At 34.6% G+C, this 22,779-nt stretch overlaps 2 protein-coding genes across 9 annotated transcripts in view; one reads left to right on the plus strand and one right to left on the minus strand.

The window, feature by feature from the left end:
- The window catches only part of LOC117160155 (uncharacterized), a 71,135-nt gene extending 53,900 nt beyond the window's left edge, over nucleotides 1-17,235 (minus strand). Inside the window, exons 1-3 of one of the 2 annotated variants that reach the window (XR_013060328.1) lie at nucleotides 17,060-17,201; nucleotides 16,918-16,989; nucleotides 16,716-16,842 (exon numbers count right to left, since the gene is read on the minus strand). The gene's annotated coding sequence lies outside the window, so the exon portion shown is untranslated. Of the gene's footprint in view, nucleotides 1-16,715; nucleotides 16,843-16,917; nucleotides 16,990-17,059 lie in introns of both variants that reach the window. The other variant, XM_076625401.1, reaches the window with a different exon arrangement.
- dnc (phosphodiesterase dunce) overlaps nucleotides 1-22,779 on the plus strand; it is a 396,997-nt gene that overhangs the window by 117,336 nt on the left and 256,882 nt on the right. Inside the window, exons 1-2 of one of the 7 annotated variants that reach the window (XM_076625392.1) lie at nucleotides 17,422-17,567; nucleotides 18,715-18,849. The exons of 3 other annotated variants lie outside the window; for them this stretch is intronic. The gene's annotated coding sequence lies outside the window, so the exon portion shown is untranslated. 3 more of the 7 variants (XM_076625390.1, XM_076625391.1, XM_033340656.2) reach the window with 3 other exon arrangements.

Below are 22,779 nucleotides of genomic sequence, written 5' to 3' on the forward strand. Positions count from 1 at the left end.
TATCTATGGATTTATGCAAAAATTATGTAGAAATATACAGAACAGGTGTACGTAATACGAAAAAATATTTAAGATGTCTAAAAGAAGCTGGTCATTGTGAATCTGTTTCGTTTCTTTAATCGAGTTCCGAAAAATATGAATTTACATAAATATTCGTACTTTATTAGTAACAAATTCTCAGGCTCCTGTTGACGTATAAAACAAAACGATTTATATTATTCGATAAGAATATGAAAAAAGGAAAAGCTGGCGTTTCTAATGTCAAATAATCGTTGCAAAATGGCGTAAGAAGTGTTCACACAGTCCTCGCTAAAACTAGTATCTAGTTATACGAACGGTGTCACTGACGTAGGAATCCCGGAGTGATAAGTGGACAATCAGAAGCCAGATCACAAGTACACCGAATCCATGTTGGTAAACCGGTTTCCCGTCGAAGGAAATCTGTTTGACATGGCGTTTCGCGGATCGTTGCTAACTCATGCATGTGAAACCCTGACCGATTGTGAATCGAGGCTGATCACCAATTGGCCAACTGTTGCATAGTTTTCTAGCAAACCCTCGCTTATTCTTAATTCTCTGCACCAAACTCAGGATCGGTTGAATCATCAAATTTACATTTCTTTTTTAATTCAATTTTGTACCTTTTTCTATCGTGACGCATACGAGTATATTTGGAATTTTTCAATGGTATTTACTGGCGTAAAAAATTAAATAGATGCAAAGGTCTAGCCAAGTGGACTAAACGTTCGAACATTATGCAAAGATTTAGGCGAAGGTTCAAGAAACTGTAACTATTTCAGCAAACCGAACAACTTAACAACTTAATGGCTGCTGATTCTTATTAAGATGGATGAATTAAATTGAAAGAGAGACGGAACGAGCGAAGCAACAACCAGATGGCAAACGAGATCATAATTAACGAAAATGCGATCAAGCGAAGGTCTTTCGAGAATTGGCCGATAAATCATCGGCGTTGAGACATCCCAGATAAATTTTGGGAACGATCGGCCGACCTTGCCACGCGATCGATGCGTTCTGTTGCACCCGAGGCGAAATGGAGTAAGGACAGTTTGTTCGACACCTGTATAAACGCGATAGTTGGTCCCCAAGTGTAACTACAGAAGTTCTTTGAATAATTTCTTCGATACTGATTTCTTTATCAGGTTGTTAAAGTTTTCACAGACGCTCACGCTGTTTTTTCTTTTCATTCCAGAAAATTGTGAAACTTTGTAGCGAATTTTTTATATGTCAATGAAGATATCACCCGCAAACACGTGGCTCTTTTTGCAGAAATTACTCAGCCACTGTAACGACTCCGTAATTAATATAGTCGTTCTCAAGGATTACCGATCAGGGTACGATCAGATCAGTTACAGAGAAACGCAAAAATTTCTAGGCATCGACTATTCAAATGTAAATGTAGATCGACACGCGACAGATTCCATCTAATGAACACTGGCACGATAGGTGAGGGTATTTAGCATTAAAAATACTGGGATTTCCGCTTGGTCTTCCCAACTATGTATTACTTTTTTGTTCCACGAAAGAAACATCGAAGGTTAATCTACTATCATCCAACAAAATTTCAATTCTCCTAAATATGCTCAGTTTATCGAATAACATCTATTTAAGAATAGACTTACTCTAAAGCTTCTTCCCAAATTGCTTGCAAAATTGAAAATACATACGCGTCTCAATCTGACGATCTTATCGCAAGCTCACAACGACACGAAATTTCAGTCGCAATTAATTTCATTCGCTCCTCCAGCGACGGGTCGCGAATAATTCCAGCTATTAGCGAAAACAATAATAATTTCCTGAAAATTTGTTAACCATCTTGACCCAATTGTCGACGTTGCCGTGGTTAATGCGACGTCGTTTATGGACAGTCGATATGCCCGCAAGAACGCGCGATAAACGCGTTGCTGGCCGCGTCCCAAATAATTTGTCTTGTCACTAGCACTTTAGTTTGTATTTACAGTGTCAAAGCGCCGTTGTCCGGTTGTTCACTCGCGGCACACGCAAATGGCCTTCGATTGCCAACGGACCTAACTTTCGGCATTGTGCTGCGGGCAAGCGCCGACAACGGCACGCGTGTCTGCTTTTCGAGCTGCGTCACAATGCAACCTCGTGCTGGCTTGTTTTCATTCCACGCCAGCCATCTCTCACCGCCATTATTTTTATCAAAGCCAGAATAGCCATTGATCGCGCATTCCATCCAGTAATTGAGCATTTATCGACGTCAGTCGTTGGGAATAACGCTTTGTGCACTGAATTCGTGCTCTGATGATTTCCGAACGATTAATTGCTATTTGGTGTTATAAATCGCGCAAAAGCAAATTCAGAGAATTAAGAAAATTAGAAAAATGTTATAAGGAATTGTTCAATGATTAATGTCATTATGCTGGATTATTGGACTATCGGATATGTCGTAGCATGAGATTATTTTCTATGTCAATGGATTGTTCATGCTGTCACAGAGAATGACTGGATCGTTGATACTTTTGTAGAGACTTATTCGGAAAATCGAAACTGACAGCTGAAAATTGATGGATCATCGAGGTAGAAATTGGAGCAATTAAAATACTATTTTTACACCTTGTTACGCGTCTAATTTGAAACGTGTTAGAAATCAAAAATTGTATTCTTCATATGTTGAAACTTCTGTGTTTCTTCGTATTGATAAGAGAGAACATATTTTATCGATAACATTCCTCTTGCTAATAAGAAAACAACAAATTCTTATTTTAAAATACGAAACTCCAGGCCGTAACTACTTCTCCAGCTGTTCCAAGCAACAACCGTATCCAATTTTTCTCAACTGATGAGGAAAATAAACGAAATAAAAGATTTCGTTCAGGAAATAAATTGTTATACTGAAAAATGAAACTGTGTGCGCGTGTGTGTACACAAGTTCTCCAATTTGTCCAATTCATTCGCGCGATGGTTTGGAATTTTGTCAACTAATGAAAGAAAGAGTAAATAAAGTACACGTTTCGCGTATTTACGCTATTAAAAACAAATCCTTTATTCTTTTTACGTTGTGTGAAGCAAAATATGTAACAATTGTTCGTCGTACTCAAACAATTTCAATTTCACATTATTTGTCACTATTACTCGATCCTTATTTACTATTAGTTTAGTGGTGGATAAAATACAGGAAAAATATTAGTAAAAAATACTCGATATTATATATTGGAATTTTAAAAGGAAAGGTCGAAAGTTGCTATCAAAAATTAGATGGTAGAATTATGAAAATGTGCAACTATCGTATTAATTAATAAGACTTAAGATTAATTCGCCAATTACACATAGGATAAAGGAACCAGTATAATTAACCACTAAATGTGAAACGACCTCGTACAACCTAGCCGAAGAAAAATCCAAGAAAATTATCATAATGCCCTCATTTTTCTGACATTTTCTTCCCTAATTTCACCTCCGGCAAACATGCTCCATAATACACGCCCACACTCGCCTTATCTACTAACAATACACCATTACATAACTCGTGCTTCTAATCTATACAATCTGCCCGATTCTTCGGTAATCTCCTAATAACTAGACCGATTTACGTAACGACGCGGGAGAGGAGTGGAATGGAAAAAAGAAGAAAAGTTGCTGTGAGAAATTTCATCGAGGGCGGAGCATCGATTGCGGTTTTCATCGCGGTAAAACGTTATTTACCATCGTATCACCATCGCTTCGTGTTTCGCTATCGAAACGCGTTATCGACATGTCCACACACACGAATACACAGTCAAAACCGCAAATACTTTGCCTCGAAACGAAAGAGCGGCAGAATCACTGGTTCGGATTCTTGATGGAGAACTGGAATGCCAGTGATTCGCGAATAGAGAGGCGGATAAATTACCGGATCGTTCCACGATGAAACGATAGCGTAACATCGTGTCTTTCGTGGTCCGTGGTCTATGGAATTTCCGTCCATTCTTCGCGTCGATCAACGTTCTTTAATTGTACGTGAAACGTTGCCAAGGAATATTTGGCTTAGAGGATGAATTAGGACGAGTTCGCGTCGTGTGTTTCATCGAGAATTCTCGTAACGTTGAATGAAATCTTTTATTCTGCCCTGTGACACGTTCTTTTTTACGAGTCTCTATACGAGTTTCTATATTTTTACACGAATTGGCAAATGAGTCGTAGTATCACTTTCGATGAGAATATTTTAATTCTGGACGAAGATCGTGATTTATAAAGCAGTTGGAGTGATGTTACTTCGAATGAGAATTTTTCAATTTTAGCGGAAAATCGTGGTCCAAAGATGTCTATTTAAATCTGCAGAAGAATCGGAGTACTTTCTTCCATGAAGAATTTCTTTTATTTCGGATAAAATTCGTGGCTTGAAAACTTGTCCCAGTTTGCACGAGATATCGGAGTACGTTGCACGGAGAAGAATTATCGTATAAAAATTGTAAAATAAATACTCGGAAGTTAAATCCACAGAAATTACGAAATGCCAGAAATGCGATATATATACAGGCGTGATTAAACCGTCGCGAGTAAACTAAACATGAAACAAACGAACAGTCATTTTCAACCAGCGTGGTTTCGATTTAACGCGAAACTCGACGAAACTTCAAAGAATCAATCTAATCCGCTTTCAATCAAATCCAATTTCCTGGTCTCAGAAAGTCATAGTTAATGTTTGTGGGCGTGGAACGGTAGACTAATTAATTTCCCCGAATTTTCCAGCTTTCCATCGAAACGAGGAATCATTAAAAATCGATGCTCCATTATTGCAAGCTCGTGACATGCAGATTAACAGGAAGTTCCCTGTAATTCCCTGAATAATTTATTCTTCCTTTCTCCTTTTTTTCAAAATATTTTCTCTTCCTTCTTATAAAATATAGATTCTAAGAAAAATTAAATGTTTAATTAATTCTATACCACAGAATATTGTGTATTATTTTATTTCAATTAAATCGCTAACAACTGAATAATTAAAAGAATGAAATAATAATGAGGAAGATAGAAAAATTTGGTTAGCCCTGTTAACGTAACGTAGGTGCATCACTATCGAAAACGATTTAAACGATGGATATTGAAATTCGAAACAACACACGAAATTCCATTACGTACAAAATTACTCCATTAATTTCAGGCGAACGGGGCAAAACGTTGAAACACAATTACTTCAACGCTGAATTAGTAAGCGTTCGACCTCGTCGATTATTCCGCGGAGGAGATTGATTCGTTTCAAAATGAAACTTCTCTCTGCTTTTTGATCCTGATATTACATGGGAGAAATCGTTTCAGGCACTATTGTAGAACGAGGCTTTATCATCCACCTTCTTCTTATTTTCTTCTACAATTGCGATTTCATGAGATGTATTTTACAAATACATTTCTCAAATTGTAACGCGTTCGATACTATTGTCGCGTGCTTAATTTTTCTGCATAATTTCTTAAAATTCAAAAGTAGGAAATAGTGACTTTATAGTACTAGGAGATCGATATGAATTTGTTTGTAAGATTAATTTTGTTATATATATTATACATTTATGTATAATGATGTTGATGTTGATGTTGATGTTGATGTTGAGGCCGATGTTGATGTTGAGGTCGATGTTGATGATGTTGATGTTGATGTTGATGTTGAGGTCGACGATGATGATGTTGCTGTTGATGTTGATGTTGATGTTGATGTTGATGTTGATGTTGCTGTTGATGTTGATGTTGATGTTGATGTTGATGTTGATGTTGATGTTGATGTTGATGTTGATGTTGATGTTGATGTTGATGTTGATGTTGATGTTGAGGCTGATGTTGATGTTGAGGTCGATGATGATGATGATGATGATGTTGATGATAATTGTTTCAATATCCTGATGTAAAGAGGCAAGGTGATTGGTTTGCTTGTACAGTAATTAATTTCGATTTTGTAATACGATATTAGTTTGTTTTTTTCTATTAAAAAATTATATGGAAGATTTTCTAAAATCATATTGCCAACGTCATACAACAAAATTATAAAATACCAAATCTCTCGACTTAATATTCAAGTACCTGAAAATTAAGGAGATTGTATCGCGACAAGTATTATGGAATTTTGTTCTGAGCATGTCAGAAGGACAAGAGTCTGCTCATTATCCCGTGTTAAAATCCAGAAAGGAAGAGGATCTCTTCGCAATCGTTTCGAACTCTTTAACGAGACAGCAGAATCACAGCGCAGCTGTCCAGTCGCTGGAAATTCGAAACACGGTCTATCAGCTGAATCATTAAAATCCTTTTGTGGAGAGATTCACAGAGCGAGGTCCTCGTCGAGCAAAGGACGAATCTCTGTGGTTGTTCGCGATGCAATTTCCTTGCACCTTCTTCTCCACTGACTCGTGTGTGCGCTCTTTCCACAGACAATCCCGTACTGACGCTATCTTTTCTGAATTTTTGCTCTCGTTCGAGTGTAAAATCGTTTCTTTTTCCTTTATTTTCCCTAAATAATAGCTCTCCGTGCACGTCTTCCTTCTAACTATTGTTGCGTTTCTCCGAACCCTGTACTCGATTCTCTGCTCTTTTAAAGATCAAAATCATCTTATCTACGAATTTATTAAGTAAAAATTTACAATTTAAACTTGAAATTTCATGTTGGAATTTTCGCTAAATTTTTGTTTCCCAACGTTATCTATTTCACCTGCAAAGCTTTAAAATTTTGAACGATCGATATTCTCATATATTTATTCAGAGTATCGTATAATTTTAGAAAAGAGAATGTACTATATTAACAAAAAAAATATGATCCTATAATACTATAAGATTCTGGATGGAATCTTGAATTATACAATAATTAATACAATAATTAATATCTGTGTAATTCGGAGAAGATGCTACTCTGCTAGCAAAGTATGAATCCTATCTTGCAATAAATAATTATTTTTCAACGTGGGCGAATAAATTTGTTGGAAGGTGGAACGAACACGATTTGTCAAAGTGTGACCGAAAATTTTTGTGAAACTCGAGACCGACATTATTGGATCGCTAATGAAATGCGGTGGTCCGAATATTTATAGACCTCCAAAATTATTCGATCAACGGGTCTGCCAAGCGTAAGGTATTTGCAGAAATTAGTCGAGTCGGCGAGCGTTATTTGTCATCAACTACGATGACACGATAAAACGTGAAGTCACGGTTTTCGCTATTCAAATTTTGCATTATTCTGCAGTACAAACTGAGTCGAGTGCTCGTATGTGACTGCCACGTAATAACAACGAACATTTTCCACGGCTCTCAGATATTTCTCTACTTAAACGTGTTTTCAGATGTAGAACAAATTTTCTGTTACAACAGTTTCATAACTCAATTTGCTTCATTATAATTTATAATCAAAACAGAAATTGAAATTTTTCTTCTCTTTCGCAGAATAAAGTTGGGATCTCGAATGAAAGTTTGAAAAGTGCCATATTTTACGCCGAATATCATATTATGCGTATTATTACTATAAAAAAAAGTCATATTTTATGCCAATTATTTTTGCTTCGCTTAAAATTGCAAATACGACGTGGCATGGTAATTTAGTGGAAACTATTAACAATTCCAGAAGTTGCTTGATAGGAAATATATTTTGGACAACAGGCTGACGATGTTTAACAAGATCTTTTACCACCTGAAATCCAAGTGTCGCGGAAGCTTAGCGAGAAAAATTCCGACAAGTGTAAACTTCGAACTTGCGGTCTACTCAAATTTCATTTCTTTTATCCATCCTGTTTCTTTTAAAATCCGCCGCAATTTCTATGAAAGAAGTATCCTATTTTCTCTTCTATCAGCCATCTTCAGAGAAATTCTCACGTATTTTGTTTCACACTGAGTTTCGTGTTTCGAGTTTTGACACGGAGTCACGTCGACATTTATGAAATTTTCGCGTAAACGCACCGATGCGTGTCGAAAAGTTTTGAAGCGATGCCAATCGCGGAATTTCGCGATCGCCACGTTTCATATTTGTGTCGCGAATTTTCTTAATAGCGGCACGTGTTGGCATATTCATTAATTTTTGATATTGCCAGAGAGAAACAGATGAAATTCTGTTGCAATGGCTTCGCTGCAATCGAAATAAATATTTTCGAAATTGGGTGAAATCATTTCTAGATAACGTGTTTTTCTCCCAAAAACCGACGAATATAACGTGAATTATTGAACAGCACGCGTGAATAAGTACTATTTATTAAAAAATAAGTATCATAACAACGATTAATATCGTGAAATCTCTGCGATAAAATTCACAAAACGTTGTACATTTAACGCAACGTTATACGAAAGCAGGCAGCGAATAATTTTATTCTTTCGTTTGTCGATTCGATTGAAACGAATAAAACAGTGCAAACAGTTTGTTGAACGTACGGATAGAAGCAGCTAATTTGGATATCGGCGAAATTGTGTAGAGGACGGGGACGGGGGGGGGGGGGGGGAGCAGAAATGTATGAACTCGTCCCAGTCTGCCTCGTTTGTTCGTCGAAAATAATATTATATCTTGTTTGCGAATGAAATAAATCCGAATAAAGTCGAATCGCGTGACGAGGTCTCATCAGATTAAACGAGCTTGCCGAGTAAAGTCGCAGCTTAAATTTTTATTTGAATTTTGTCGCTCCGGAAACGAGAACAATTTAATATAACGGTATGTAGATGTTATAGGTACACGAGAAATTGGCAAATCGTCACAAGTTTTTAATCAACGAAGCTTTAAAGAACTTTCTTTCCTCTCGGAATTTGAATTCCAAATTCAAGCGTTATTTTTAACTTCATTTTCATTAACTTTAGATTCCCCATAGAGCTTCCATCCTCGTGGTAACTTGCTCATTTTCTTCACACTGGTCGACGATGTAAAAGTAATTCGCAAATTACGGATAAAACAGTGACGGATGAAACAAAAGTCAAAAATCGATATACACTATGAATTCTAGTAACTTTTGTACTACAAATTTTTGTCCCATATCGGCGATACTGACTTACCCTCTGGTATATATCACCATAAATATAACATACATTATACTTATTCGCTGTTCTTATTAAATACATATCAATTTTGTAGAACTATCGAGTCTATTATTCTGCTCGTTTTATTTCTTTTATCACACGAAGAAAGAAATTTGAAGAAACTTCAGAATTTTAGCAAATCCTGGCCTGTACGCGAACGTTGGCTTCTACGTTGTCTGCGATGTGCTCGTAATGCAATTAACGCGGCGCAAACGCTTAATCCTATTGAGCCGTAACGTTCAGTTGAATGGCGACTGGTTGGTCAGGTGTCGACTACGTATCATTTTTTCTTCCAGTAAGAACGAAAAGGTCGCTAACGACTCGTCTCCGATCTTCTTGAAACTAAACTTCTAGGCAGCTAAAAATAGTGGGGTCTAAAGTTTTATCTAAACCGGACCGTACGTGACTCTCCCTTGCTTGCAGACAGTTTCGTGATTGTTGCGTGTGTGCTGAACAGCTGTTGCCTCGTGTGTACACGTAACATCACACCGTAATTATACTGTTTTGCGATTCGATAAACGCGTGCACGCCTCGAGTGGAAAGAATAACACGACACGTGGCGGTTTTAATAGCTTTAGGATCTACAGACGATTTTAAATTGTTAATTATATTGTAAATTAACGAAGTAGGTGTTAAAACGAAGGAACGTTAGTCGCGTGTCAGAATCATTTCTGGTTTTAAGCGATTTAATGAGGGCGATGGTGAGGGGAGAATTTTTGGCTTCTTGAATTTTTGATTGAGTGGCTGAATTTGGCTGAGTGAGTTGATTAAATGGTGCTGATATGCTGAATGTCGAATGGTGAAATGGAAATGTTGAACTTTTCAAGAGACCGCAATACTATTTTCTCTATCTTATTAATAAAATACGCGTGTTGTAAATGGATTGCTAATAGAAAGGTTTGATTTTCCTACGTATTAACGTGCAAATTTAATCGTACCATTTTTCTTCTTGTGACTATAAAAAGTTATACGAGTGAACGAACTACTTGAACGACGAAGGTGAGTGAACTTGAGCTCTTTAATATGAACGACGAGTGTTTCAGATGATACAGACGAGATCCAGAGGCACCGTGTGCGATTGCCATTCGATTTCACATAAAATATGCGTCCGAATAAATTCTTAGAATCCACGCAGGGCACCGTTAATCGTGGTAACGTGTTTGGGTTACGTTAACTTCTAAATCAACTTTTATTTGAACCGACTAAAGTATTTCTAACGATTTGCGAGCGATTCATCGGCTTACTATAGAGTTCTTTTTTGAAAATTTCATTTAATAGCAAAAGACTAATCTTTTCACTTTTAACTAACGTTTACTTACTTTCTATGTTATCCTTTACAAATGATGGCTCAAATAAATCTGTTAAATTACGGTTTAAATTACTGTGCAAACAGTATTGAACGTTAAACGTGTTTAATGTTGGTTTTGGTTTCTTCGGTCAATATGCGTCCTAAAATAAGATTATACTAAGAGGATACTTAAAATATGCTTTAAATATCCGCATCTCATCCTCTCGTTTAATTCCGAATAAGCGAACAGTTCCCCTTTAGATCCTTTTAAACAGACGGAATATTATTCTCCATCAATAAATTATTATTTACAAATTTTTCACAAATCCATACAAATGCGCAGCTTAATGATCGAATGGTTCTGTGAGCTAGTGTATGTCGCCTGGCGAATATTCAAGAGATATTAAGAAGTCGATCGACGATAAAAAATGATAAAAACGTACAGAAGAGAGAGAAAATTACGTGACATGTTTTCAAATACGTACTCGCCATGCGTAGAGACCACATTCTTTGGTGCGTGACGCCGAATTTATCAGCGTGACTCCTGTTCCTCGCAACTATCGTCACGGTGCTTGAACGTGCCCACTAATCACTATGATAATGCCTCTTCTGTGATAAATTTCCATACTTACGCGGTGCACTTCGTGCAGACATTTGCTCGCTGGCATACTAATTCCAGTCCTCTGTAGATTCCGTTCCTTTAATTTCTCATTAGCCAAATATTTATCTTTGGCATATCAGTTGTCCCATTATAAGGACGTTCGTAATATGTTACAGATTTTTACGCAATTTCACGAGGAATTTTGCTAAGCGCATCGTATTAATAAAATCGACTCGTTGAAAGACACGTTACGCAAGGCTGAAACATTCTGAGGTTGTGAGCAAAGCGAGAATCTGTAAATAACGATATAAGAAATTTTGCATATTCTATTTCCAGATGATCTTAACGCGAGTTATCGGTAGAATCATTACTTCGTGAGAGAAATTGTGTAAAATACAAAGATCGAATAGAAGCCACGAGTTATCAGGAAATATTGTTTTTAAAGTATGGTTTGATCGCTTAAATTTAAATAGCAGGAAAAATTCAGGACTGCCAAGAGAAAATTACGATTTAAATTCTATAATAATTTGGCATAATCGAAATGAACTGAAAAATAAAATAAAATGAGACATATGCATTTTAACGAGTGAGCCTCGATTCAAATACTCGTTTTATCCAGTGAAAGTTCCACCCAAGTCTCGAATTTCTTTCATTATATTCAAGTTTCTAACATGTTAATGTAAAAATCGGGAAATGTTTCGTGATAGAACGTGCACGTTTAATTGCACAACGCGTCTGTTACGTACTGACGAGGAATGCAATTCATCGCACAGCTGTCTACGTTGCAACTAGTAACGTTAATTAAACAATTTTGACGATGAAACGTAGGCGCCAGTGCGCTGAAATATTTGCAAATGCAACACGGCCAGTAGCAACGAGCCGCCAGAAATTATTAAGCTCATCTTCGATCGCCGAGTGAATCTTCAAATCCACCAAATCCTTTTCCAAATCGCTTTTGAGCGATCTTAATTTTGCAACTTCGACTCTCATTTTCTAGTTTCACAGCGATAGATTCTATTTCCAATATTCATCAAGACTATAACATTTTACAATAAGTTTCCAATTTTCTTCCGTCAAATCCAATTACCTTTAATTTCAATTACCAACGAGTCAACATACTCCGAAGAAATATTCCAAATTCGGCAAGAACGTTAAGAGCCGTAGTAAATTACGACCAATTAATTACGTAATCTAGAATAACAAGTTTCCTTTATGGATGATCCAGCACGTAGAAGGAAACAACTATAAATTTTCAATTCCAGCTGATCAATCTAATGACTCGACGATTCTCGTTGACATCGGAAATTCTAATCCCTGTGATCGACAACAAACCTATATCTCATCACGTCCGTGAACCGCTGCATATACCGCTCCTTTTCGTGTCAAATTTAATTCAATGATAAAAAGAGGGGAGAAGTTAATACTCGAAGATCGTCGAAAGCTTTTAAGGAATAAATTGTCTGTTTGATCGACAGGAAAGATTGAAAGAGGAAATCGCATACGATTGGCACGAACGCAGGGCCAAAGGGAGAACAAATCGCGAGAACATCGGGAAAAAGCCCTGCTTCCAACTCGCAGAAAAGTATTCGAATCTTTTCTTTGGAAAGTGCTGCTAGCAACTTTCGATTCGTCGAAGTTTCCCTGGCGAGAGTTCTGCATCCTCCGAGCAGATTTTTTCGTTTGCCCGCGAGACATGCGAATTTTCATCGAAATGGAACACCTTTCTAGAAACCTCGCCTTCTATCTGCAATTTTTTATCTGCGTTTCGAAAGAAGATAAAAAGCCGATAATCGATCTTTTTCTTATATTTTCAGACAGTCACGGATATTTTATGCTCCCATTTGATACAAAATGCCAGTAAAATACAATATTCAATTCTGCGAATTTTTTCTACATTCCCACGCATTTACAAACTACACGTAATAAATTTAAATCATTCGTACGCTTCAAAATTAATAACAAATGCCAGCAACTATCATCTTTATATTTCGAATTGTAATTAACGAGTTTTGGTGCACGGAATTATTCTAAAATCGATAACTTTATCTAACGATTACTTAACTCTGTCCAGTTGTAATTTCTAGGGGCATCGGTCTCCTCGATATCACAATACCGAGAAATACCTGGACGTCAACCGGAAAGAGTTAACATAACAATAAAATGAAATTATAATTCTCTTCTACATTTTGTATAATAGAATTAATCGAACGAGCATCTTCTCGAGGATGTTTCTTTCTCCAAGTCGCGTGTCCCATCTCTCGTTATTGGTTATGTGTCTAGTGATGTCTTTCTATCGGAGGAATGATCATGTATCGAACGATAAATGTACGACGTCAATTATTGGATCGCGAGGAATGCTCGAGGCGTTAGAATCACGTGTATCTCATTATACATCGACCGCTGTCCCCGTTAGATGAAGACGGACGTCAAGAAACATTAATGATACACGACATAATCAATGGCTACAGGATGTGGAACATATTTATTAGGAGTATATCAGCTCCAGAATATTCCCTAGAATATTACATCATCGAAATTAGCATTACGTTATGTGAAAGAAAATGGTCGCAAGAAAAACTGAAAGAGTTTGTTGTATAATTTATGTTGTTGCATGTATAATTGAATTTTATTTATTTTCTAGTAAATATTGTCTGCTAAGAACATTTCTATAAATCAATAATTTTATGTTGATATCTATAAGATATTTACATTGCAACTTTACGTTACACTGCAAAGTTTACGCAATAAATATTTCTATATTGCAAATTTCATGTTAATAATTGTAATATCTAGCACAAATTTCGTACTAGAATTAATATGATCGTAGTATCAGTACTTAAATATTTGATACAGAAAGTAATTTTTCATGGATCAATAATTACCAATAATGAGTTACGAGATATTACTAAATCTATAGACTGTGAGTACACATGTTTGCATATCCTCAAGAGCAAACCACAATCACTTTATCTTATTTCCTGCTTTTCAGTATTCGCTTCTGGTTGGCGAAATTTTTCTAGCGAAACTATTCAAACAAATCATTCAAACATAAGTAGAAAAAACCACAAATAGAGTTAAGACAAAATTCGAATGCAAATATTTTTCGGGATAAAAAAATAGATTTAATAGCATTCCATTGGTGTGTATTTTTATATTGCGTTTATCCAGTGCCAAAATATTCGAATTTTTTCGGTTCAAAAATGAAATAAAAAGAAATCGTCAAATTTCGCGAATCGTATTTTGAAACACAAATTCTTCTCGCTTTATTTTTCCTTTATTCTGGCGTTCTTCGAATATCCACTTGTTTTTTTTGAGAAAAAAAATTGTTTCATGTGATAAACAATGCATTTAATATTTTGTGTGAAAATAATCTGTTCATTGTTACACCGCAGTCGAATTCTATTATCCGAGTGAATTAAATTATCTGAGCTTGATATAAAAATCTAAAGATTGTTTTTGTTTCTTTTTTATTGCGACAGAAACTCGCGCGAGAATGAGAAATTTGCGATATTTTTCATGTCAATAAATGGATTACACTCTAGAAATAACTCGCTGGGTTACGAAAATGAAAACGAAGGCTATTTTCCTTTGATGGGACCGGTAGTACGAGAAAGATTCTCCGATTCTTCCAGAGAAAGTTACAATATATTACGTTACAAATAGAAAATTTATTGGATAAAGCGTTGCTTTGTGGAGTTCAAGAAATACCTCGATGGTTCCAAATCAATTCTCGCGTTTCGCTCTTTAGTTTTTGCCATTTTATATAGAAAAATATATAATATAAAATAACAATCCTTTTTAAATAACAAAAATCACTTAAATCTTTAAATTTAAGATTCGTAAATCTTATCGCTGGGTTCTTATATTTGTATCTCATTTAAAGTAATGCATTAGAGAATATCAGACATCTAATATTCAATAAAATTAACTAAATTCGTATCCAATGTTTACTATTCAAATCTAGATTTGTTAATCTATATCTACATAAGATATATATCTACATAAGATAGGTTTCTAAAACATAGTCTTCAATAATATTGAAGAATATTATTAGAGGAAACATTTAACAAAAGAAAAATTTATAACGCAGAAACATTATTTCCTTCTGTCAGTTTTCTTTCTACCTGAAAAAGGTGGGTTTCTATATGTTCTCCGTGTTTCTAGAGCAAGGAAATATAGATATATTTTTTTGGTCGCCGCTGATGGATTGAATAAAATGGAAAATATCGAACGGCCAATGACATTATTCGTTATTTCTTCTCCGTTGTCTCGTTGTCTCTTCTCTGTTTTTTTTTCCATTTGCTGCACAGATGAACGAATGAGAAGACCTTAAAGTATTTTCGCTACATTCCCCGCCAACTGTTCGCGCGTATGAAGCAAATAATACTGAACTTCGCAAAAATAAAAAAATAATACTTCATCGAAACGCACAGAATTATTTTTACACCGTGATATTTTGATCTCATTCGATTTACAATATCTCGCCACTTTGATAACAGAAGAGACTATTCTCTATCTTCAGAATATTTTTTATGTAAAAAGTTTTCTCGAGGAAATATATAAAATTAAAGAATGTGAAAACGAAATGATTGATGAACCTGAAGAACGAACCTCGATAAATCAAGAAATTTTATTCCACAAGTTTCCGCTAGGAAAAGTGAATTAAGTGAAAACCGAAGAGTTGAAAATCAAAGGAAATGTCGTTTATTAAAAAGAAATTATATTATCCTACCGTTTTCTTTAGAGAATCAAATGAATGGAATATAAAATATGGAGCAATAAAGTAATTAATGTGAAAGAAAAATAATGTGTTTTTTATTTTTAAATTTTAGAGGAACTGAAAGACTGGAAATATTGGAGGAAGTATACGTATATTATACTGTAATTTATATTTATGGAAGTATTACTTCAACATTTTATTACGATATTATTTTTTGCTACTTTCATCATTATATTTCTTTTTATATTGGTAGAGCCATTAAAAATATTTTGATAAAAAATATGCTTTGAATTTTATGTAATAATTAAATGGAAATGTTTATGCAGATTTATATAAAGAAGTGAAATCTAAATGAATTTATTTCACTTATTAAATTATAATTGTAGATTGTAACATGCCCTTTATTTTGAATAATTATATATTTTTTCATTCCATGTATCCTTGCACTTTTAATAATAACAAACATTGGTTGACAATGTTTTGTACGTACTAATGAATGAAGATGAAATAATTCATTCATAACGTTAATATTATCCTCCAACCTATTTAAATACTATCTATGTATTATGACAAACGATAGAATAATAAGATAAAATGATAAGAGCAATAAAATGATTCATTTACAATACCAATATCTTTCACTTATTTGCTATAATTGCAAACAATATTAATGCAATATTAACTTGTTGAAAGGTTCAGTATATTATAATTCTAATAATGTTCTCACGATTGACCTGTACTACTTACCACCTGAACCACTTAATTATCCATCAATTACTCGACTAACACCTAACCTACTATCACCCGTTACGGTATTTCTACTTTATACATACAACCACATAAGATTAAACCAATCTCGTTCGTTACATACAATAGCTCACGAAAATTATACGAAACCTTTTGAAATTTTATTAGTACGAACTTTCATTACAATAAATGTTCAAATATTTTCATATTTAATTGTATATCATCTCAATCAATTGTAGTAATTGAATTTTGATTCCAATTATCTATTTATCTAATTACCGCATAGTTCTATTTTTCACTCTCTCCACTCCAGAGAACATGTAGAAACAATTAATTAAATAAAATAAATATTCCTATAAAAAGAGAAAGAATCTTACCTTGTTACACTTCCCACTTTCTCTACTCGACTCTTCTCACTCTCTCTGTCTCTCTCTCTCTACTGGATTTTTCCATCACTTGCGCACCACACAGTGCGCAGAAACGGTTAACGAAATCAACCAAACACTGCAAAAAAAAAAAAATAAAAAGATATATTCTGCTATACAACAATTTATTTATCAAATCACTTGATAATCTTACCTTGTCACTTTTTTTACTGCACTCCTCCATCACTTGCATACCAGATAGCACACAAAAGGAATTAATCAACCACTGCAAAAGAGTTAAAAAAAGATATTCTCCTATGTAATAATCTATTCATCAAATCATTCCATAATCTTACCATTTTGCCCACTTCATTCTTTCATCACTTACACGCAACACGCACAAGGAGAAACAAGGACAATTAACAAACCTTTCAAACATCACTACGAAAAGGAAAAGAAATATTCGAAGGGGTTACGATGAAGCGCGCCCGATAAATTGAAAGCGTTCGACTCGCGGCGTTCGACTCGCGACGTTCGGCTCGTGCGGCTTCGTGTGAGGTCGGCCGAGATCGGGCAGGGCCGAGTGAGCCAGGCAGCGCCGCAGCGCGGGTAGTTTTCGTGCCTAGCTGGTCTAGCTGCTCGTCGTCTGGATTGTGTGTTCGTCGTGCTTGTGTTCGGCGGTGGGTGAATTCGCGCGAAAAGCACGCGCCTCGAAGAACGTGCTTTGCTTTCATTCATCTGTCGGCGGTTATCCGCGCATATCACCAAGAAACGACGAAAAATCGGTCCGGCGATACGCGTCATCTCTTCTCCTCACTCTTCAACTCTTCTTCCTTTCTCGTGCTACACGGCGGCCTCTCGACGGTTAGTCAGTCAGTCAGCCAGCCAGTCGTATTCAGTGCCGGTAGATGCGCTCGTTGTGCGCTCATGCCACGTCCTGCGCTCGAAAAATTACTCGCTGCGCGTGTCCAGCTATAATCGAGACAATTCGAATTCATATGTGAGTCGTATATTTTTCAATATCTCTCGTTCGATCTCTACATCAATCGAGACTATCAGATTGGTCCATTAGCTCGCGCAGTTTTTCGTAAATCGTGGAAACTGAAAGTTGTTCGTGCGTTTTCATTCATTCTTTGATTAGAGAGTTTCCTTGTTTCTTTACAGTAATTAATCTGTGAGTCGTATGCTTCTTGTGAATGTGAAAATTTCTATTTCTTCATTATGTACTATGTATTACAATTGTCGCGAAAATGTTCAGTTTTACGTATGAAGAATTTGGTTATTTTTTCTCACAAGCAAGTTCATATGTCGAGTTTTGTTTGCTTTGCGAATCGTGAGCCGTAGAGTTTCTCCATTGTGTATTTTCATTCACTGCTTTTGAATTCCTTGCGCCAAGAGGTTCTCGTGTTTCTCTTTTTCAACATGAACCGGTGTATATGTCGTTACAGAAGACATCTTTATTGACATGTCGATATAAAGCTTCGTATTTCACTGTTAATCTACAGGAAGGAAGTAAATGTTATCGAACAATGTATAACACATCGGATAGGAAAATTTTGTGAGGTAAATTAAATTTGCATGAATCGTACAATATACAGTACAATATAAAAATATGGTATTATCGATTAGTAATAAAAATTCGCCATTAACGAGTTTCGTTCGACTCTTATGAACTGTGCAACACATAAATCGATTTGAAAATGACATTATCGATTGACGTAAAAAATTCGATTTTATGACATATTTTCAACTTCCGTGAAGTATGTAACGATGAAGTTGTTTGCTAATAACGGAAATTCGTTTAACTTTCATATTTACAGATTTATGATTCCGTAAAAGAAACAAGGCCTATCAACGAGATTTTCGTGAAAACAAGTCGTGGATCGTATTGTAGTAAATAGAGAATAGTCAATTCGCATATGAACTTTGAGTGTCTCGATTATGCGTAAGTGAATCGTGTCGTTCATCGCTCGCGTTGGGATTTTCTCGCGTTCTAACCTTATTTCTTTAGCTAGTGGTGATTCGAATCGCGGTCTCGACGTGTTTTTGTGCGTTAGTGCGTGAGTGAGTGTAGCGTGCCCTATTTATATCGCAGTGTGCGTTGACACACGACGTACGTCTAATTAAGGGAGAAACTGCAGATCATGTGAGTACGGAAATTTCGACTTTATTTTCGTATTTTATTTTGAACAGGACGCACGCGAGACACTTCTTTTTAATGGCTCGTTCGACGTACTAAACTCGTAGCTTATGTTATTCTTTGTGAAAGATTAAACGCAACTTCTAATGTTTTGGTTTTGATCGAAGCAAACTGTATTATCAAAACAAAGTCTGTTTACCAGTATAACACGTAGTAATTTGAAACGAATCTGAAAGTCATCTCGAACATGTAATATATGTGTTAAAGACCGTAACTTGTGAAATACGGTTTAGTAACAACTTTTACGAGGAGAATTTTACTTCAAATTAATTTGAAATCAATCTATAAATGTATATACTATATATATACATACATACATATATGTATAAATGTATACACGCAGAAGTTACTGGACATTATCGTAAATATATGTTTAGTAAAAAAGATTGGTATAAATTAGTATAAATTACCTTGCAATAGAATTTACACTTTGGTCAAGTTTTTTTAGTACCTTTGTTACCAAGTAAGTCTTTGGCTTTATCACGGAAACTGTTTAATATTCCTATAATATTCGTCAAAGTTTATTTTAAATTTGGAATGATTATAGTTACATACTCTTCTTACAAAACAATGAGAAATTCATTCCAAGTGACTCACATATATATTTGAATACTGACTACAGAGAATTTTTATGAATATATCATGTGTGTTGTACAAAACAGCTTGAAATTGCATTACCAGCACTATAATACGATACCACTATCATGATTGGCCTCAAATTTCGCTAATATAACCGTGACAGTCCTGTCTTATTATTGTGCTAATGGCAAATGTATAACACACATGATACAGTGGCATAAAAGAAAGTTTAAAATTGATGTAATTATGAATTTTATTTGTACTAGAAATCTTTTACTCTGTATAAATTTGCATTTTATATCATTTTTATTTTATTTTAATTTAATTTAATTTATATTTAATTTCTCATTTGCTTGTAATTGCTCTGTATAGTTATACTATCATTTTATACTTCATATTTTCTACATTTTCTTTTGTCCGCTATTGTATGTTGATGAAAGGTTTCTCTAGCTGTTCAAATATTTTTGTGATCCACTGTATCTCCTAGTTTTTGCTCTCTATCGTGTAGTTTTCTTAGCCTCGGCCTCGTTCGATCACAACAAACATGAAACGTCGTACTTTTCACCAGCGGATGGTAAATACGAGGGAAAGGGAACAAGTTGCATATGCTAGACGGTTTTTACACGAAAGCGACGAGAAATAATAATTCATACGCGGTTGCGTAACTTTCCCACGGCTTGTCACTTGTCATATCTTTACAAATGTCAAATATCGCACATTATAGGGACGTTATCGTTAAGTATAGAAAAAGGCAATTTTGACGTTACAGATATGTCAAGTATAACGATATGACAAAAACATTTACACGAACCAAATTTTCTTGCAAAATCCTCTGTAAATGTGTAAAAAATAAACAATTCTCTAGAAAATCTTTTTGTAGCATATAATTTTGAAATTTACAAAAGTTCATCTATCGTAAATCAGGCGTAATAAAAATTAGGACATATTTTCAGCAAAATCACATCAAAATATACGACATTAAATGTATAAATTACTGGATTATAACCAAAACGATCTACTTTCGTTGAACTATTTGCTCTTTCTCAATAAAACAAACATTCCAGTATCTTTAATATTTGTTCGATATATTTCAATTTCCTTAAACAAATTATCCATGATATTACATATGTCTGTGATTGTATTTGTAATTATCATGTTGCAAGAAAATTATGTTCAACTAAACTCTAACTAAATCAGTTGTAGGCCTTCTAAGAATAATTAAGATTTATAATAAGATAAGAAATAAAGAATCGCGTTTTTTCCCTACAAATTTATACAGAGTTTATACAAATTTATACGAGAAATTATTATCTATGCTAACACTTCTGTTCATCAACAAAGAACATTTTAATTTATAATTTGAAGCGGTGTTTGTGTCGATATGGTTTTATAGTACGTATCGCATATAATTTATATAATTTAGTTGTGCATTTACACCAGAAGAGCCTTCTCTTTGCACTGCGTATCTCCAACAAGTGTCTTGCGTGCGTGCTTTTCTATTAAGATTTAAAATTGCTAAAAATACGCTACCGCTCACGAGTATTTCGACAATTTCTACTTAAAAGTAAATAATCATAAAAGTAAAATATATTAGTAAAGAAATTATGCAGTTATAAAATAATCGTTGATCGAAAGCTACCTCAAATCAAAAAGCTCGTAAGTGCTACCTTGAATTATTAATTCGTCGTTAATTCCTATACGTTTTGGATAGATTCAAATTTCGTTACTATAAATCGACAAAAACGTCGAAATACTTATGAACGGCTGATGTACGCGTAATGTAAGTTAGATTAGAATAATGATATCAATGCTGTGTGTCACGTAATCGCAAAACTTCAACAAGAAATGCTACATAATTATTTGAACTTGAAAGAAAACCGGAAGTACCTATACGGAGTATACTGAATAATGGAAATATGTAAAGAACGATGACAAGGTAAACATTAGTCTCTTTTGTCTAGTGCGAATATAATACTTGTTCTGTTTCCGTTCTTTTAACGTTAATAATAGCGTCCGAAACAAAGTGTGGATAACTAATTAATTATAATTTTGTTCGGTAAGCGGATATTTTTTATAATATTCTGTCGAATCATATCGCTGAAATCAGATAGTATTCAGAAGGCAACGTATAATTAAGTTTTTTTTGAAAATTTTAGATTAATGATATTTCTATATACATTAGAGGTTTTACATTATAAATATTTCTGCGCTACGATCTTTACATTAGAGGTATTTCTATGTCGTAAACTTTGTACTGCAGGTATTTTTCTTTCGTAAAGTTTGCGTTGGAAATGTCTTTACGTTGTACATTTTTCAATAAAAATACTTCTCGTATTGAAAATTTTGTTCTAGAAATATAGCGAAGGATGTTTCTATATTGCAATAATTTGTAATAATTTCATATTTGGAATATTTCTGTATTGCAATAATCTGTCATAATCTCATACTTTTACATATTACAAATTTCCTATTAAAAATATTTCTATGATGCAAATTTGCATAAAAAGTATCTTTATAGCAACAATTTCGTATATTTGATATATTGCGATGTTCGTGTTAAAAATACCTTCGTTTTATAGACACTATATTAGAAACATTTTCATACTGAAAATTTAATATTATTTCGTAATATTTATTTCATTAAAATCTTCGTGTTAGAAAAACTCTGCATCAGAAAAGCTTACATTTAATTCGAATTAGTAATACTGTTTCATATTAGAATCTCTATTTTAATTAACTTTGTCGCGAGGAGTCAAATACGTAGCATCAAAAGCAAAGCAAACCAAAGTTTATCTTCCTCTGTTAATCTCCCTGCTCTTCTGCAAACCTAATATTCGTTTAGTTCTCCCACTGTGTATAATAACATTTGAAACAAAGTGAGAATAATTAATTGCCATTAACCCTGTTCATTTGTTAGACTCGTTTGCCATAGCAAGACCCTGCTATTGCGAGAAGCTTGTACGAGATTGTTTGAACTTATGAAGAGGATGTGTTGTATTCTCAGAGACGAAGTCCTTTCGATAACTTTCCCTTGTTATCCGCGTTTCCGGTCTCCTCGCTTGCAAACTTATATTTCTCCGGTAATTTTCATTTTTCTGCAATTTTCTTTAAATTTATACTATCCTATATTTAGTTTCGAAACTTCCTATAATAAACGAAACATCAGTTTGTTCTTTCCTTATAATTGGGTAAGTTGGTTATTAAACAAATCGTGATTCGTGCTTTTTAATCGAAAGACGACTTAGGAATAGAACATTCGTGTACTATAATTAATCTATTAATATCGTATATTACAAT

The sequence above is a fragment of the Bombus vancouverensis genome, chromosome 16 (genome assembly GCF_051014615.1).
Source record: "Bombus vancouverensis nearcticus chromosome 16, iyBomVanc1_principal, whole genome shotgun sequence".
Classification (NCBI taxonomy): domain Eukaryota; kingdom Metazoa; phylum Arthropoda; class Insecta; order Hymenoptera; family Apidae; genus Bombus; species Bombus vancouverensis.